The sequence below is a fragment of the Phyllobates terribilis genome, unplaced genomic scaffold, assembly GCF_046119375.1.
Source record: "Phyllobates terribilis strain yellow unplaced genomic scaffold, ASM4611937v1 Scaffold_168__1_contigs__length_4147262, whole genome shotgun sequence".
NCBI lineage: Eukaryota > Metazoa > Chordata > Amphibia > Anura > Dendrobatidae > Phyllobates > Phyllobates terribilis.
The window spans coordinates 750,073-768,555 of NW_027362928.1; the positions used below are offsets into that span (position 1 = coordinate 750,073).

The following is an 18,483-nucleotide window of genomic DNA, read 5'->3' on the forward strand; positions in this document are numbered from 1 at the left end:
GCAGCATTCGATCCGGACCAGACAGATGGCCCACACTTCCACTCATCTTTATATTTTTGATATGACATTTCATGTGGGATATTACATTCTTGCAGAAAAAATACAGATGCAGTAAAACACGTAAAAAAATTAAAAAGAGCAGATCTTCTCGTGTTAGATTTTATGCCTCTCACGTTGAGGGAAATACCTTTGAGTTCAGCCATCATTAGAAAATGTAGAAATTTTACTTAGGTAACTAAGAGCAACGGATTTACCTGTCCGATGAACCTGATCAGACCACTGGGCTTGCGCCTCCCTCCTCATCTGATAGTATCGTCACGAGAGTCTCCGTGGAGGAGGAAAGATTACCACATTTATATAAACCCGACGCTACACTGGCATAGCTCGGAGGGCTGGCTGGCAGAACCCGCTGGGTCTCCATTGGCTGGCCATGCAGTTCCTCATCAGGTGGGTCCCCGAGGGGTTCCGCCGCCCCTGTTTGACCTGTAGAAGGTCGTCCTATAGGAGGAGGTTGCGCACAAGGCAGAGCCTCTGACTCTTCAGAGGCAGCAAGATCCCGGTCCCCACCTGTAGCAGCGGAGACCGAAACCCCTGAGGGTCCAGCGTCCACGTCCCCTTCTGGAGAAGTGTCCATCTGTTCACCTCCTGCTGCCTCCTCCGAACCACCCTTTTTCTTTTTCTTAGGACCCACCTTTATCCACTCAGCGCCCTCAGCACTAGGAGACCCAGACTGGGCATGGGCTTCTGTGTCGGCCTTTTGCCGGTCCCTTTTGACCTTACCAGTAGTGCCCTTCTGCTCCTTCTCAGCCCTCCTTTTGGACTCCCGCTGGTCCTGCAGCCAGGTTTTGGGATTTGGTATTTTACCTGTCATAGACTCTGGAGACACTTCACTATTTGGTACGCCCTTATTGTCTCCAGAGGCTCCAGGTTGTTGTTCCTCCTCCTGAGGGGTAGTCTGATCTTTTGGTCCTTGGTCGGACGTCTTGGACTTCCCCTTTTGCTCATCTTCCCGAAATCTGTGAGGGCAAGAAAAATAAAAGTGACCTGGAGTCTGGCAAAAACTGCATTTCTTTTCCTTAGGGCATTCTTTTGTCTCATGTTCTTCACTAGCACAATTTCTACATGATACATGACAGTTTTCTTTTGAATGACCATAGCGCCCACAATTTCTGCAATATACTGGCATCCCAGAAAAGAAGAAATCCCCATTTGTTTGCCCAATTTTGAAACGGGCAGGGGGGAGCCGTATACCACCTGGTGTATTTGGATCTCTTGTACACTTCACAAGGAATTTCCACTTAGATGTCCATATGTTATATTCGTTTAATATCTTCCCAATACATTTAACACTTTTAAAATAAATTGCTAGAAATGACATTACTTCTGGAGCAGAAACAAAGGGCGAAAATATTTTTACAATAACCAGTCTTACCTCATCCAGGACGTGCTCAACAATTTGTATCCCTTTCAAAACAGGACTATTTTCAACTTTTTTTAACTTTTCTAGTACATCTCTAAAAATACCTTCTCCGGTGAATGTGATGTCATAGTCACCTCTTCTGGGATAATCCTGGATGGAGAGAATTTCATTCCTTTGTACGCCAAGAAGGTTCCTGAGCACGTCCTGGACTACATACCCTAATTTCCTCATATCCGAGCCACCTGCCGTGAAGTGAACTCGGATAGAGTTTTTTAGCCTTGCATAAAGAGGCACGAGGTTAGGGTCAACCTCCATGGAAAAACGCAACAAGGTTGCAAATTGCAGCCGCTTGCAATCTGCGCTCCCAGTGTTTTTGCAGCGAAAAACTCCTGGAAGCTGGGGGATCGCAACTCGTTACCCTGGGACTAAGCCCTCTCCCTAATAGCAGCAAGCAGGTTAAGTCCACCAAAGTGGACGATCCTGCCAGGCCAAGGAGAGGGGTACCCGAGTGCCCTTCAACCACAATCTCCTGCAATAAAGCACTTGATCTTAGCCAAAAGGCCGAGAAGCGATAACCAGAATTGGTTTCAAACTACGGAGCCACCCAAGGATCCTGAAAAGTCCATTTGTGGAGATGAGCTCCTGGACTCCCGTTAAGAAGACATGTTGTCAACCTCTAGATCCCTTACATGCCTGCACTTTTCGGCTTGCTGCTGCTGCAATCCACGCGTTTTAGATCTGCATAACTCCACCTCTTTAAACACAGCACCTTCACCCCCTGCTGTTCCCACCCGCCTCAACACCATTGGAAGGGAGGAGAACCAATTAAGGCGGGGGGTGGGGTGGAACGAGCAGCTGTCTACCCTTAGCAGGAGGGCTCCTGATTACATACCTCTCCTGCTGCTGCTGCTGCTGGCTGTCCAGCAGCAGACTGAAGGTGGCTGCTGCTGTGCACAGGTATATAAAGGCTCAGAGCCTATTATGACACGCGCAGCCAGCGTTCCATTGCCACATTCCATCTACTGCAGGCAGGATACCTGGCTGGCTGAATGTCGCTGAGAAGCTCACAGAGACCGCCATAAGCAACAGTTTAACAGAATGCCACAGACTAATCAACCAAACTTTTTGGGTTGGGTTCTCTTTTATAGTCTGCAGGCATTAAATGAAAGAAGTCAGTGTTCCAGCAGAGGGAGACAACGTTTCAGAAAAGGCATTGTAGCAAACCAAAAAAGAAATTTTAAGCGCAGCAGAGTAACCAGCGCACATACCTGTTAGCTCAGGTGAGTTTAAAAGGCTGCTGTTGATAACAAGGGCATTTGCTAAATAGATGGTGTGTGTGCAACAATATACTGAAAGGTCAATTATATTGTGCAGCTTATCTCACCACCTGTAGTTATTTAGGTGAAAGCTCCAAAATGCTTGCCTAATATGTCTGTTTATCCAAAAGGAAGTAAAAAGGGAGAGCTAGAAAGATAGCATTGCATCACATTACATGGCAATGCAATGCACAGTTGCTGAAGTTGAACCAAAATGAGCTTGTAATCTGGCTTCTGCAACTTTGAACATGAAAAATCCAATGAGGAGAAGAAAAGCAAAGCCAAAGAGTCCATCCCAAAATCCGACAAACAAGCAAAATGAACAAAAAACATTGAATTCAATTCTTTCTGATTTTAGAAACTGCATTAAAGAAGGGGTGCACCGGTCCTGGAGATACTGCAATACCAGGTCAATGCGTGGAGTGGACAGAGCAAGCTCTTTTTCCATCTCCCTGTTCTAAAAATCCATTTAATATATGGTCCCCAGATAGGGGACGTATCAGATATTAAACTGATAAGAACAGATACTACACTTGATCTTAGCCAAAAGGCCGAGAAGCGATAACCAGAATTGGTTTCAAACTACGGAGCCACCCAAGGATCCTGAAAAGTCCATTTGTGGAGATGAGCTCCTGGACTCCCGTTAAGAAGACATGTTGTCAACCTCTAGATCCCTTACATGCCTGCACTTTTCGGCTTGCTGCTGCTGCAATCCACGCGTTTTAGATCTGCATAACTCCACCTCTTTAAACACAGCACCTTCACCCCCTGCTGTTCCCACCCGCCTCAACACCGTTGGAAGGGAGGAGAACCAATTAAGGCGGGGGGTGGGGTGGAACGAGCAGCTGTCTACCCTTAGCAGGAGGGCTCCTGATTACATACCTCTCCTGCTGCTGCTGCTGCTGGCTGTCCAGCAGCAGACTGAAGGTGGCTGCTGCTGTGCACAGGTATATAAAGGCTCAGAGCCTATTATGACACGCGCAGCCAGCGTTCCATTGCCACATTCCATCTACTGCAGGCAGGATACCTGGCTGGCTGAATGTCGCTGAGAAGCTCACAGAGACCGCCATAAGCAACAGTTTAACAGAATGCCACAGACTAATCAACCAAACTTTTTGGGTTGGGTTCTCTTTTATAGTCTGCAGGCATTAAATGAAAGAAGTCAGTGTTCCAGCAGAGGGAGACAACGTTTCAGAAAAGGCATTGTAGCAAACCAAAAAAGAAATTTTAAGCGCAGCAGAGTAACCAGCGCACATACCTGTTAGCTCAGGTGAGTTTAAAAGGCTGCTGTTGATAACAAGGGCATTTGCTAAATAGATGGTGTGTGTGCAACAATATACTGAAAGGTCAATTATATTGTGCAGCTTATCTCACCACCTGTAGTTATTTAGGTGAAAGCTCCAAAATGCTTGCCTAATATGTCTGTTTATCCAAAAGGAAGTAAAAAGGGAGAGCTAGAAAGATAGCATTGCATCACATTACATGGCAATGCAATGCACAGTTGCTGAAGTTGAACCAAAATGAGCTTGTAATCTGGCTTCTGCAACTTTGAACATGAAAAATCCAATGAGGAGAAGAAAAGCAAAGCCAAAGAGTCCATCCCAAAATCCGACAAACAAGCAAAATGAACAAAAAACATTGAATTCAATTCTTTCTGATTTTAGAAACTGCATTAAAGAAGGGGTGCACCGGTCCTGGAGATACTGCAATACCAGGTCAATGCGTGGAGTGGACAGAGCAAGCTCTTTTTCCATCTCCCTGTTCTAAAAATCCATTTAATATATGGTCCCCAGATAGGGGACGTATCAGATATTAAACTGATAAGAACAGATACTACACTTGATCTTAGCCAAAAGGCCGAGAAGCGATAACCAGAATTGGTTTCAAACTACGGAGCCACCCAAGGATCCTGAAAAGTCCATTTGTGGAGATGAGCTCCTGGACTCCCGTTAAGAAGACATGTTGTCAACCTCTAGATCCCTTACATGCCTGCACTTTTCGGCTTGCTGCTGCTGCAATCCACGCGTTTTAGATCTGCATAACTCCACCTCTTTAAACACAGTACCTTCACCCCCTGCTGTTCCCACCCGCCTCAACACCATTGGAAGGGAGGAGAACCAATTAAGGCGGGGGGTGGGGTGGAACGAGCAGCTGTCTACCCTTAGCAGGAGGGCTCCTGATTACATAACTCTCCTGCTGCTGCTGCTGCTGGCTGTCCAGCAGCAGACTGAAGGTGGCTGCTGCTGTGCACAGGTATATAAAGGCTCAGAGCCTATTATGACACGCGCAGCCAGCGTTCCATTGCCACATTCCATCTACTGCAGGCAGGATACCTGGCTGGCTGAATGTTACTGAGAAGCTCACAGAGACCGCCATAAGCAACAGTTTAACAGAATGCCACAGACTAATCAACCAAACTTTTTGGGTTGGGTTCTCTTTTATAGTCTGCAGGCATTAAATGAAAGAAGTCAGTGTTCCAGCAGAAGGAGACAACGTTTCAGAAAAGGCATTGCAGCAAACCAAAAAAGAAATTTTAAGCGCAGCAGAGTAACCAGCGCACATACCTGTTAGCTCAGGTGAGTTTAAAAGGCTGCTGTTGATAACAAGGGCATTTGCTAAATAGATGGTGTGTGTGCAACAATATACTGAAAGGTCAATTATATTGTGCAGCTTATCTCACCACCTGTAGTTATTTAGGTGAAAGCTCCAAAATGCTTGCCTAATATGTCTGTTTATCCAAAAGGAAGTAAAAAGGGAGAGCTAGAAAGATAGCATTGCATCACATTACATGGCAATGCAATGCACAGTTGCTGAAGTTGAACCAAAATGAGCTTGTAATCTGGCTTCTGCAACTTTGAACATGAAAAATCCAATGAGGAGAAGAAAAGCAAAGCCAAAGAGTCCATCCCAAAATCCGACAAACAAGCAAAATGAACAAAAAACATTGAATTCAATTCTTTCTGATTTTAGACACTGCATTAAAGAAGGGGTGCACCGGTCCTGGAGATACTGCAATACCAGGTCAATGCGTGGAGTGGACAGAGCAAGCTCTTTTTCCATCTCCCTGTTCTAAAAATCCATTTAATATATGGTCCCCAGATAGGGGACGTATCAGATATTAAACTGATAAGAACAGATACTACACTTGATCTTAGCCAAAAGGCCGAGAAGCGATAACCAGAATTGGTTTCAAACTACGGAGCCACCCAAGGATCCTGAAAAGTCCATTTGTGGAGATGAGCTCCTGGACTCCCGTTAAGAAGACATGTTGTCAACCTCTAGATCCCTTACATGCCTGCACTTTTCGGCTTGCTGCTGCTGCAATCCACGCGTTTTAGATCTGCATAACTCCACCTCTTTAAACACAGCACCTTCACCCCCTGCTGTTCCCACCCGCCTCAACACCGTTGGAAGGGAGGAGAACCAATTAAGGCGGGGGGTGGGGTGGAACGAGCAGCTGTCTACCCTTAGCAGGAGGGCTCCTGATTACATACCTCTCCTGCTGCTGCTGCTGCTGGCTGTCCAGCAGCAGACTGAAGGTGGCTGCTGCTGTGCACAGGTATATAAAGGCTCAGAGCCTATTATGACATGCGCAGCCAGCGTTCCATTGCCACATTCCATCTACTGCAGGCAGGATACCTGGCTGGCTGAATGTCGCTGAGAAGCTCACAGAGACCGCCATAAGCAACAGTTTAACAGAATGCCACAGACTAATCAACCAAACTTTTTGGGTTGGGTTCTCTTTTATAGTCTGCAGGCATTAAATGAAAGAAGTCAGTGTTCCAGCAGAGGGAGACAACGTTTCAGAAAAGGCATTGTAGCAAACCAAAAAAGAAATTTTAAGCGCAGCAGAGTAACCAGCGCACATACCTGTTAGCTCAGGTGAGTTTAAAAGGCTGCTGTTGATAACAAGGGCATTTGCTAAATAGATGGTGTGTGTGCAACAATATACTGAAAGGTCAATTATATTGTGCAGCTTATCTCACCACCTGTAGTTATTTAGGTGAAAGCTCCAAAATGCTTGCCTAATATGTCTGTTTATCCAAAAGGAAGTAAAAAGGGAGAGCTAGAAAGATAGCATTGCATCACATTACATGGCAATGCAATGCACAGTTGCTGAAGTTGAACCAAAATGAGCTTGTAATCTGGCTTCTGCAACTTTGAACATGAAAAATCCAATGAGGAGAAGAAAAGCAAAGCCAAAGAGTCCATCCCAAAATCCGACAAACAAGCAAAATGAACAAAAAACATTGAATTAAATTCTTTCTGATTTTAGAAACTGCATTAAAGAAGGGGTGCACCGGTCCTGGAGATACTGCAATACCAGGTCAATGCGTGGAGTGGACAGAGCAAGCTCTTTTTCCATCTCCCTGTTCTAAAAATCCATTTAATATATGGTCCCCAGATAGGGGACGTATCAGATATTAAACTGATAAGAACAGATACTACACTTGATCTTAGCCAAAAGGCCGAGAAGCGATAACCAGAATTGGTTTCAAACTACGGAGCCACCCAAGGATCCTGAAAAGTCCATTTGTGGAGATGAGCTCCTGGACTCCCGTTAAGAAGACATGTTGTCAACCTCTAGATCCCTTACATGCCTGCACTTTTCGGCTTGCTGCTGCTGCAATCCACGCGTTTTAGATCTGCATAACTCCACCTCTTTAAACACAGCACCTTCACCCCCTGCTGTTCCCACCCGCCTCAACACCGTTGGAAGGGAGGAGAACCAATTAAGGCGGGGGGTGGGGTGGAACGAGCAGCTGTCTACCCTTAGCAGGAGGGCTCCTGATTACATACCTCTCCTGCTGCTGCTGCTGCTGGCTGTCCAGCAGCAGACTGAAGGTGGCTGCTGCTGTGCACAGGTATATAAAGGCTCAGAGCCTATTATGACACGCGCAGCCAGCGTTCCATTGCCACATTCCATCTACTGCAGGCAGGATACCTGGCTGGCTGAATGTCGCTGAGAAGCTCACAGAGACCGCCATAAGCAACAGTTTAACAGAATGCCACAGACTAATCAACCAAACTTTTTGGGTTGGGTTCTCTTTTATAGTCTGCAGGCATTAAATGAAAGAAGTCAGTGTTCCAGCAGAGGGAGACAACGTTTCAGAAAAGGCATTGTAGCAAACCAAAAAAGAAATTTTAAGCGCAGCAGAGTAACCAGCGCACATACCTGTTAGCTCAGGTGAGTTTAAAAGGCTGCTGTTGATAACAAGGGCATTTGCTAAATAGATGGTGTGTGTGCAACAATATACTGAAAGGTCAATTATATTGTGCAGCTTATCTCACCACCTGTAGTTATTTAGGTGAAAGCTCCAAAATGCTTGCCTAATATGTCTGTTTATCCAAAAGGAAGTAAAAAGGGAGAGCTAGAAAGATAGCATTGCATCACATTACATGGCAATGCAATGCACAGTTGCTGAAGTTGAACCAAAATGAGCTTGTAATCTGGCTTCTGCAACTTTGAACATGAAAAATCCAATGAGGAGAAGAAAAGCAAAGCCAAAGAGTCCATCCCAAAATCCGACAAACAAGCAAAATGAACAAAAAACATTGAATTCAATTCTTTCTGATTTTAGAAACTGCATTAAAGAAGGGGTGCACCGGTCCTGGAGATACTGCAATACCAGGTCAATGCGTGGAGTGGACAGAGCAAGCTCTTTTTCCATCTCCCTGTTCTAAAAATCCATTTAATATATGGTCCCCAGATAGGGGACGTATCAGATATTAAACTGATAAGAACAGATACTACACTTGATCTTAGCCAAAAGGCCGAGAAGCGATAACCAGAATTGGTTTCAAACTACGGAGCCACCCAAGGATCCTGAAAAGTCCATTTGTGGAGATGAGCTCCTGGACTCCCGTTAAGAAGACATGTTGTCAACCTCTAGATCCCTTACATGCCTGCACTTTTCGGCTTGCTGCTGCTGCAATCCACGCGTTTTAGATCTGCATAACTCCACCTCTTTAAACACAGCACCTTCACCCCCTGCTGTTCCCACCCGCCTCAACACCGTTGGAAGGGAGGAGAACCAATTAAGGCGGGGGGTGGGGTGGAACGAGCAGCTGTTTACCCTTAGCAGGAGGGCTCCTGATTACATACCTCTCCTGCTGCTGCTGCTGCTGCTGGCTGTCCAGCAGCAGACTGAAGGTGGCTGCTGCTGTGCACAGGTATATAAAGGCTCAGAGCCTATTATGACACGCGCAGCCAGCGTTCCATTGCCACATTCCATCTACTGCAGGCAGGATACCTGGCTGGCTGAATGTCGCTGAGAAGCTCACAGAGACCGCCATAAGCAACAGTTTAACAGAATGCCACAGACTAATCAACCAAACTTTTTGGGTTGGGTTCTCTTTTATAGTCTGCAGGCATTAAATGAAAGAAGTCAGTGTTCCAGCAGAGGGAGACAACATTTCAGAAAAGGCATTGTAGCAAACCAAAAAAGAAATTTTAAGCACAGCAGAGTAACCAGCGCACATACCTGTTAGCTCAGGTGAGTTTAAAAGGCTGCTGTTGATAACAAGGGCATTTGCTAAATAGATGGTGTGTGTGCAACAATATACTGAAAGGTCAATTATATTGTGCAGCTTATCTCACCACCTGTAGTTATTTAGGTGAAAGCTCCAAAATGCTTGCCTAATATGTCTGTTTATCCAAAAGGAAGTAAAAAGGGAGAGCTAGAAAGATAGCATTGCATCACATTACATGGCAATGCAATGCACAGTTGCTGAAGTTGAACCAAAATGAGCTTGTAATCTGGCTTCTGCAACTTTGAACATGAAAAATCCAATGAGGAGAAGAAAAGCAAAGCCAAAGAGTCCATCCCAAAATCCGACAAACAAGCAAAATGAACAAAAAACATTGAATTCAATTCTTTCTGATTTTAGAAACTGCATTAAAGAAGGGGTGCACCGGTCCTGGAGATACTGCAATACCAGGTCAATGCGTGGAGTGGACAGAGCAAGCTCTTTTTCCATCTCCCTGTTCTAAAAATCCATTTAATATATGGTCCCCAGATAGGGGACGTATCAGATATTAAACTGATAAGAACAGATACTACACTTGATCTTAGCCAAAAGGCCGAGAAGCGATAACCAGAATTGGTTTCAAACTACGGAGCCACCCAAGGATCCTGAAAAGTCCATTTGTGGAGATGAGCTCCTGGACTCCCGTTAAGAAGACATGTTGTCAACCTCTAGATCCCTTACATGCCTGCACTTTTCGGCTTGCTGCTGCTGCAATCCACGCGTTTTAGATCTGCATAACTCCACCTCTTTAAACACAGCACCTTCACCCCCTGCTGTTCCCACCCGCCTCAACACCGTTGGAAGGGAGGAGAACCAATTAAGGCGGGGGGTGGGGTGGAACGAGCAGCTGTCTACCCTTAGCAGGAGGGCTCCTGATTACATACCTCTCCTGCTGCTGCTGCTGCTGGCTGTCCAGCAGCAGACTGAAGGTGGCTGCTGCTGTGCACAGGTATATAAAGGCTCAGAGCCTATTATGACACGCGCAGCCAGCGTTCCATTGCCACATTCCATCTACTGCAGGCAGGATACCTGGCTGGCTGAATGTCGCTGAGAAGCTCACAGAGACCGCCATAAGCAACAGTTTAACAGAATGCCACAGACTAATCAACCAAACTTTTTGGGTTGGGTTCTCTTTTATAGTCTGCAGGCATTAAATGAAAGAAGTCAGTGTTCCAGCAGAGGGAGACAACGTTTCAGAAAAGGCATTGTAGCAAACCAAAAAAGAAATTTTAAGCGCAGCAGAGTAACCAGCGCACATACCTGTTAGCTCAGGTGAGTTTAAAAGGCTGCTGTTGATAACAAGGGCATTTGCTAAATAGATGGTGTGTGTGCAACAATATACTGAAAGGTCAATTATATTGTGCAGCTTATCTCACCACCTGTAGTTATTTAGGTGAAAGCTCCAAAATGCTTGCCTAATATGTCTGTTTATCCAAAAGGAAGTAAAAAGGGAGAGCTAGAAAGATAGCATTGCATCACATTACATGGCAATGCAATGCACAGTTGCTGAAGTTGAACCAAAATGAGCTTGTAATCTGGCTTCTGCAACTTTGAACATGAAAAATCCAATGAGGAGAAGAAAAGCAAAGCCAAAGAGTCCATCCCAAAATCCGACAAACAAGCAAAATGAACAAAAAACATTGAATTCAATTCTTTCTGATTTTAGAAACTGCATTAAAGAAGGGGTGCACCGGTCCTGGAGATACTGCAATACCAGGTCAATGCGTGGAGTGGACAGAGCAAGCTCTTTTTCCATCTCCCTGTTCTAAAAATCCATTTAATATATGGTCCCCAGATAGGGGACGTATCAGATATTAAACTGATAAGAACAGATACTACACTTGATCTTAGCCAAAAGGCCGAGAAGCGATAACCAGAATTGGTTTCAAACTACGGAGCCACCCAAGGATCCTGAAAAGTCCATTTGTGGAGATGAGCTCCTGGACTCCCGTTAAGAAGACATGTTGTCAACCTCTAGATCCCTTACATGCCTGCACTTTTCGGCTTGCTGCTGCTGCAATCCACGCGTTTTAGATCTGCATAACTCCACCTCTTTAAACACAGCACCTTCACCCCCTGCTGTTCCCACCCGCCTCAACACCGTTGGAAGGGAGGAGAACCAATTAAGGCGGGGGGTGGGGTGGAACGAGCAGCTGTCTACCCTTAGCAGGAGGGCTCCTGATTACATACCTCTCCTGCTGCTGCTGCTGCTGGCTGTCCAGCAGCAGACTGAAGGTGGCTGCTGCTGTGCACAGGTATATAAAGGCTCAGAGCCTATTATGACACGCGCAGCCAGCGTTCCATTGCCACATTCCATCTACTGCAGGCAGGATACCTGGCTGGCTGAATGTCGCTGAGAAGCTCACAGAGACCGCCATAAGCAACAGTTTAACAGAATGCCACAGACTAATCAACCAAACTTTTTGGGTTGGGTTCTCTTTTATAGTCTGCAGGCATTAAATGAAAGAAGTCAGTGTTCCAGCAGAGGGAGACAACGTTTCAGAAAAGGCATTGTAGCAAACCAAAAAAGAAATTTTAAGCGCAGCAGAGTAACCAGCGCACATACCTGTTAGCTCAGGTGAGTTTAAAAGGCTGCTGTTGATAACAAGGGCATTTGCTAAATAGATGGTGTGTGTGCAACAATATACTGAAAGGTCAATTATATTGTGCAGCTTATCTCACCACCTGTAGTTATTTAGGTGAAAGCTCCAAAATGCTTGCCTAATATGTCTGTTTATCCAAAAGGAAGTAAAAAGGGAGAGCTAGAAAGATAGCATTGCATCACATTACATGGCAATGCAATGCACAGTTGCTGAAGTTGAACCAAAATGAGCTTGTAATCTGGCTTCTGCAACTTTGAACATGAAAAATCCAATGAGGAGAAGAAAAGCAAAGCCAAAGAGTCCATCCCAAAATCCGACAAACAAGCAAAATGAACAAAAAACATTGAATTCAATTCTTTCTGATTTTAGAAACTGCATTAAAGAAGGGGTGCACCGGTCCTGGAGATACTGCAATACCAGGTCAATGCGTGGAGTGGACAGAGCAAGCTCTTTTTCCATCTCCCTGTTCTAAAAATCCATTTAATATATGGTCCCCAGATAGGGGACGTATCAGATATTAAACTGATAAGAACAGATACTACACTTGATCTTAGCCAAAAGGCCGAGAAGCGATAACCAGAATTGGTTTCAAACTACAGAGCCACCCAAGGATCCTGAAAAGTCCATTTGTGGAGATGAGCTCCTGGACTCCCGTTAAGAAGACATGTTGTCAACCTCTAGATCCCTTACATGCCTGCACTTTTCGGCTTGCTGCTGCTGCAATCCACGCGTTTTAGATCTGCATAACTCCACCTCTTTAAACACAGCACCTTCACCCCCTGCTGTTCCCACCCGCCTCAACACCGTTGGAAGGGAGGAGAACCAATTAAGGCGGGGGGTGGGGTGGAACGAGCAGCTGTCTACCCTTAGCAGGAGGGCTCCTGATTACATACCTCTCCTGCTGCTGCTGCTGCTGGCTGTCCAGCAGCAGACTGAAGGTGGCTGCTGCTGTGCACAGGTATATAAAGGCTCAGAGCCTATTATGACACGCGCAGCCAGCGTTCCATTGCCACATTCCATCTACTGCAGGCAGGATACCTGGCTGGCTGAATGTCGCTGAGAAGCTCACAGAGACCGCCATAAGCAACAGTTTAACAGAATGCCACAGACTAATCAACCAAACTTTTTGGGTTGGGTTCTCTTTTATAGTCTGCAGGCATTAAATGAAAGAAGTCAGTGTTCCAGCAGAGGGAGACAACGTTTCAGAAAAGGCATTGTAGCAAACCAAAAAAGAAATTTTAAGCGCAGCAGAGTAACCAGCGCACATACCTGTTAGCTCAGGTGAGTTTAAAAGGCTGCTGTTGATAACAAGGGCATTTGCTAAATAGATGGTGTGTGTGCAACAATATACTGAAAGGTCAATTATATTGTGCAGCTTATCTCACCACCTGTAGTTATTTAGGTGAAAGCTCCAAAATGCTTGCCTAATATGTCTGTTTATCCAAAAGGAAGTAAAAAGGGAGAGCTAGAAAGATAGCATTGCATCACATTACATGGCAATGCAATGCACAGTTGCTGAAGTTGAACCAAAATGAGCTTGTAATCTGGCTTCTGCAACTTTGAACATGAAAAATCCAATGAGGAGAAGAAAAGCAAAGCCAAAGAGTCCATCCCAAAATCCGACAAACAAGCAAAATGAACAAAAAACATTGAATTCAATTCTTTCTGATTTTAGAAACTGCATTAAAGAAGGGGTGCACCGGTCCTGGAGATACTGCAATACCAGGTCAATGCGTGGAGTGGACAGAGCAAGCTCTTTTTCCATCTCCCTGTTCTAAAAATCCATTTAATATATGGTCCCCAGATAGGGGACGTATCAGATATTAAACTGATAAGAACAGATACTACACTTGATCTTAGCCAAAAGGCCGAGAAGCGATAACCAGAATTGGTTTCAAACTACGGAGCCACCCAAGGATCCTGAAAAGTCCATTTGTGGCTAAGTGCCAGAATTGGCGCATCCTATGAATGCGCCATTTCTGGGGCGGCTGACGGCTGGTGTTTCTAGCCTGGGAGGGGGCCAATATTCATGGCTCCCTTCCTGGGCTATTAATATCAGCCCCCAGCTGTCTGCCTAGCCTTTGCTAGCTATTAAATTAGGGGGGACCCCACGTCATTTTTTTTGGGGGGTCCCCCATTTTAATAGCTAGTAAAGGCTATGTATTCAGCTGGGGGCTGATATTAGTAGCCTGGGAAGCTCCGTGGGTATTACCCCCTTCCCAGGCTTCAAACATCTGCCCCAGCCGTCTGCTTAACCTCCGCTAGAGCCTAAAATTAAGGGGAACCCCACGCCAATTTTTTTAATAATAAATCCTTTATTTTAATACTAAATGACAAGTACAGTAACCAACACTATCACTGTACTTCATATATATGTGACTGACATGTTTCTATCTATCTAATCTATGTGTGATGCTCTATCTTTCTGTTCTAAATTGTCGGGTACCGCTGCTGAATTGCCGGCCGGCTTTTTTAAAGAGACAGTGCATGAAAACACTATTATTTTTTTAAATAAATCCTTTACACTAAATGACAAGTACAGTAAGCAACACTATCACTGTACTTATTATATATGTGACTGACATGTTTCTATCTATCTAATCTATGTGTGAAGCTCTATTCTTTCTGTTCTAAATTGTCGGGTACAGATGCTGAATTGCCGGCCGGCTTTTTTAAAGAGACGGTGCATGAAAACACTAATATTTTTTTTAATAAATCCTTTACACTAAATGACAAGTGCAGTAACCAACACTGTCACTGTGCTTCTTATATGTGTGACTACCATGTTTCTATCTATCTAATCTATGTGTGATGCTCTATTCCTTCTTGTCTAAATTGTCGGGTACCGGTGTATGTCGCTGCTGAATTTGCCGGCCGGCTTTTTTAAAGAGAGTGTCTTCTGAGCAGTTTGTCAGCTTTTGGACACCTTTGCAGGTGTTTTCTATGTGTTTCTATGTGTTTTTGTTTGCCTGCCATTGGTTTTAACGGTGTTCGACGGTGTTCTAAGGTGTTCGACGAACAGTTCGACGAACAGTTCCTCGAACATCCCGGTGTTCGACGAACCGAACCGAACCCGAACACTACGGGGGTGGCTCAACACTAGTGGTGATATCTGAGATGGAGGCTGAACATGAGGAGGAGGAGGAGGAGGAGGAGGATGCGCAGGAGCTGTACACTGTGGGGGCAACTCTGACTGACATAGGGCCCGCAATCCTCGGTGTGGGGAGGATGTGTTCCGTCCCAAGGTCCGACTAGGTCCCGGCTTCCACTATGTTTACCCAGTGTGCCGTCAGAGAGATGTACCGTCCCTGGCCACAAGCACTTGTCCACGTGTCCGTTGTCAGGTGGACTCTCCCAGTAACTGCATTGTTGAGGGCACGGCAGATGCTTTGGGACACGTGCTTGTGTAGTGCGGGGATGGCACACCGGGCAAAATAGTGTCGGCAGGGGACCGAGTACCGAGGGACGGCCACCGCCATAAGATTGCGGAAGGATTCCGTCTCCACCAGCCTAAAAGGCAGCATTTCCAATGCAAGCAGTCGTGAAATGTGCGAATTTAGGACTGTGGCCTGTGGGGCATTAGCTGCGAATTTCCGCTTTCGTTCAAAGGTCTGGGATATGGACAATTGAACGCTGCGGTGGGACGTGGACGTGGACGTTGATGCTGTTTCTTGAGAAACTGCCATAACAAGTGAAGACTAGTGTTGAGCCACCCCCGTAGTGTTCGAGTTCGGTTCGGTTCGTCGAACACCCGTGTGTTCGCCAAACTGTTCGTCGAACTGTTCGTCGAACACCTTCGAACACCGTTAAAACCAATGGCAGGCAAACAAAAACACATAGAAACACATAGAAAACACCTTCAAAGGTGTCCAAAAGCTGACAAACTGCTCAGAAGACATAACTAACACATGGAAAAATGACAAGTACATATAGTCATGCGAAAATAAAAGAGGTGGAGGAGTAAAAGGAGGGGGAGACACAGATATAGGCATGTCATGCCCTTCTAAAATCCAAAAAGTGAGAAGCCGACACGGCCAGTCCGTTCCTGCCCGTGCCACCTCCGTGTCGACGGGTTTGTGCCAGAGCCGCGGTGGACCCTGACGGCCAGCCCCCCTCTCCTAATACTGGTGCCTGTCCGCTGGTGGGTCGAGCCCCCCGCGGTGGGGGAGGAGTAACATCTGCAGAGGAAAGACCATCTTCCAGCCAAACTAACATGTCGACTTCTTTTCGTGGACAATGTGATACGATCCCTTTGTTACGGACACGCCCATCGCTACAAATTCCAGATGAGGCACAAAAACAGCAGGTGCTTCAGCGGATATCAAGTGCTCCTTCAAGTGGGCTCTCCTCCACCTCAACTTCAACATCACAAATACTCCAGTCCTCAGAGGTGTCACCCCAATCGCACTTGCTTCCTCACAGCTCCCAAGTCTCCAGCTGCCCGTCTGAGTATGGGGTAACACAGATGGTTGAGTCTGCACAGCTGTTTACTCATACTATAGCCTGGGAAACGGAGGTCTGCTCCAGAGCTTCTGTTAATCCAGACGAGGAAATGATCTGCACTGATGCCCAGAATCTTTATAAGTCGGATCCAGGACCAGATGAAGAAGGTTCTGAGCATAATGTAGACCCTCGTTCCCAAACTGTAACTCCTGTTGGTGGAGACAATGATGAAGACGATGATGAGACTCAAATACCTGATTGGAGCGACAACTTGATTTTTCGGTCAGGGCAGGAAGAGGTTGGCTTTGAGGACGAAGGGTGTGATAACACACAGGGTGATGATGACAAGGTTGGAGATCCCACTTACTGTCAACCCACAGTCAGCCAGTCGATGAGGTCACCCTTGCCTTTGCCTGGCCTTTGGGATGTCGCGGTGGTCGGCTCCCTGGCCCGTACCCTGGGGTCACTCTTTAAAAGGGTGGATAATTGTTAATTTTATAAGAGTTTGTGACACCACCTGTGGTATCTGGTGAGAAGCACCAGCGCTGCAGCAGTCCACTGAGGCCCGTGATAAGGCAGCTCGATGGTATAGCTCCCCACAGGTGGAGCTAGGTCTCAGGGCAGCGTATGCAGGGGGAATGCAGGACAGGCGAGACCCAGCTGGGTCAGAGCAAGAACGGAAACGGACACGGTAGTCACTTCAGTACCTTTTACTGGAGGAAATTCAGGCACATCCTGGAGCACTGTAGGGTGAAGGGTGCATATCAGGATCCTCCCCAATGAGCGGGTGTAGGGCCTCCTGTTTCTTGCCTCTGCGCAGTAAGTTTCTGACCTGCCTGGAGCTAGGCCTAACTTTGTCTCTGTCCTGCGCTGGCTGACCTTGTGGTAGGGCCTTCTCTTGAAGTTCACGCTCCCAGTATGCGGGGCCTAAGCGTCTCCTGGCTCTGTTACGTATCAGCACCTTAGCGATCCTGGGACTTGTAGTTCTCCAGGGATTCCGGTTATGCCTTACTGGGTCATAGAGATCCCGGTAAGCTCGGATCCGGTGTCCGGTAAATGCTTCGGGGTGAGCTGGTTAAGCTCCTCTGCCCCTTATGTACTAACTCGCCACTCGCCTTCGGCCTACTCGGGCCCTCAATAGGCTATACACACTAACGGCAGCTTGCCGCGCTTCACCGATCTTATGACGCCGGCACACCTTAAGCTCTATCTGGGCTCCCTGAATCTAGCTAGCAGGAGCCTCGTGCTCCACTGCTGAACTATTAACTGAGTTCTCTAGACTAGACTGAGCTCCACTGCAGACTGACCTCTCTTAGGCTTCTCTACTGCAGGAACTCTTCAGAGGAACTGAACTGCCTAGCTCCACCTTCCCTATTTATATCCCTAACGGGCTCCCTCTGCTGGTCTGAGGTGGAAGGTGGAGATGTGTGAATGTTTATGGGGGCCTCTTGTGGAGGATTCCATCAATACACTCTTCTAGGATCTGTGATACCAAGCGCAGCGGGGCGTCACAGATGCTATTGACGACGAGGTTAGGTTGCGCCTTCCTGGACAGAGACGGAGTACTGGAAGCACGTCAACAACTGCATCCTCAACCACAACTCCGCCTCTGACCACAAGTCGTAGTGGCTCTTCAGGTCGCATGGGCTCTAAGCCTTGCATAGCCTGGGCATTTATTCAGATCGATAAGGATGACCCAACTCGTGTTATCTGTAATATTTGTCACCAAAAGCTAAGTAGAGGCCAAAAAATCCATAGTTTGAGTACTTCATGCATGTACCGTCACATGGATATGAAGCATAAGTTGCAGTGGGAAGCTCACTGTGCTACAATGCGGCCTAGCAGGCTGGGCCAACCACCGTCTGCCCCGTCTTGTGCATCCGCGGCCTCTTCATCCTCTGTGACTGGGGGGACAGCAGTCACACATGTTTTTGGACGCAGACCTGCCACCTCTTTACCTGCAACAGCCAGTGTGATTGGCAGGTCGTCAGTTCATTGGGAAGTGGAAACACCTGCTGGTGTTGAGAGCTCTCTGACATCGAGAGCACCATCTTTGGATCAAGGCAACCTAACATGTCCGCCTGCATCTTCCTCACAGACCGGCAGTTTGCCAGGGACACCCTACTCAACCCCGTCAAAGCACAACAGCCAGCACTCGGTCCCTCAGATG

The 18,483-nt window shown here is 46.5% G+C and overlaps 9 non-coding genes across 9 annotated transcripts; all 9 read right to left on the reverse strand.

Annotated features, from left to right (window-relative positions):
* Positions 1-3,108: 3,108 nt before the first annotated feature.
* LOC141207966 (U2 spliceosomal RNA) lies at positions 3,109-3,299 on the reverse strand. The gene has a single exon (XR_012278239.1). It is a non-coding gene; the product is annotated as a U2 spliceosomal RNA (small nuclear RNA).
* A 1,115-nt stretch (positions 3,300-4,414) lies between these two features.
* On the reverse strand, positions 4,415-4,605 carry LOC141207968 (U2 spliceosomal RNA). Its single transcript, XR_012278241.1, has one exon. It is a non-coding gene; the product is annotated as a U2 spliceosomal RNA (small nuclear RNA).
* A 1,115-nt stretch (positions 4,606-5,720) lies between these two features.
* On the reverse strand, positions 5,721-5,911 carry LOC141207969 (U2 spliceosomal RNA). The gene has a single exon (XR_012278242.1). It is a non-coding gene; the product is annotated as a U2 spliceosomal RNA (small nuclear RNA).
* Positions 5,912-7,026: 1,115 nt separating this feature from the next.
* LOC141207971 (U2 spliceosomal RNA) lies at positions 7,027-7,217 on the reverse strand. The gene has a single exon (XR_012278243.1). It is a non-coding gene; the product is annotated as a U2 spliceosomal RNA (small nuclear RNA).
* Positions 7,218-8,332: 1,115 nt separating this feature from the next.
* Positions 8,333-8,523, reverse strand: LOC141207972 (U2 spliceosomal RNA). The gene has a single exon (XR_012278244.1). It is a non-coding gene; the product is annotated as a U2 spliceosomal RNA (small nuclear RNA).
* Positions 8,524-9,641: 1,118 nt separating this feature from the next.
* Positions 9,642-9,832, reverse strand: LOC141207973 (U2 spliceosomal RNA). Its single transcript, XR_012278245.1, has one exon. It is a non-coding gene; the product is annotated as a U2 spliceosomal RNA (small nuclear RNA).
* A 1,115-nt stretch (positions 9,833-10,947) lies between these two features.
* Positions 10,948-11,138, reverse strand: LOC141207974 (U2 spliceosomal RNA). The gene has a single exon (XR_012278246.1). It is a non-coding gene; the product is annotated as a U2 spliceosomal RNA (small nuclear RNA).
* A 1,115-nt stretch (positions 11,139-12,253) lies between these two features.
* On the reverse strand, positions 12,254-12,444 carry LOC141207975 (U2 spliceosomal RNA). Its single transcript, XR_012278247.1, has one exon. It is a non-coding gene; the product is annotated as a U2 spliceosomal RNA (small nuclear RNA).
* Positions 12,445-13,559: 1,115 nt separating this feature from the next.
* On the reverse strand, positions 13,560-13,750 carry LOC141207976 (U2 spliceosomal RNA). Its single transcript, XR_012278248.1, has one exon. It is a non-coding gene; the product is annotated as a U2 spliceosomal RNA (small nuclear RNA).
* Between the last annotated feature and the right edge of the window lie 4,733 nt (positions 13,751-18,483).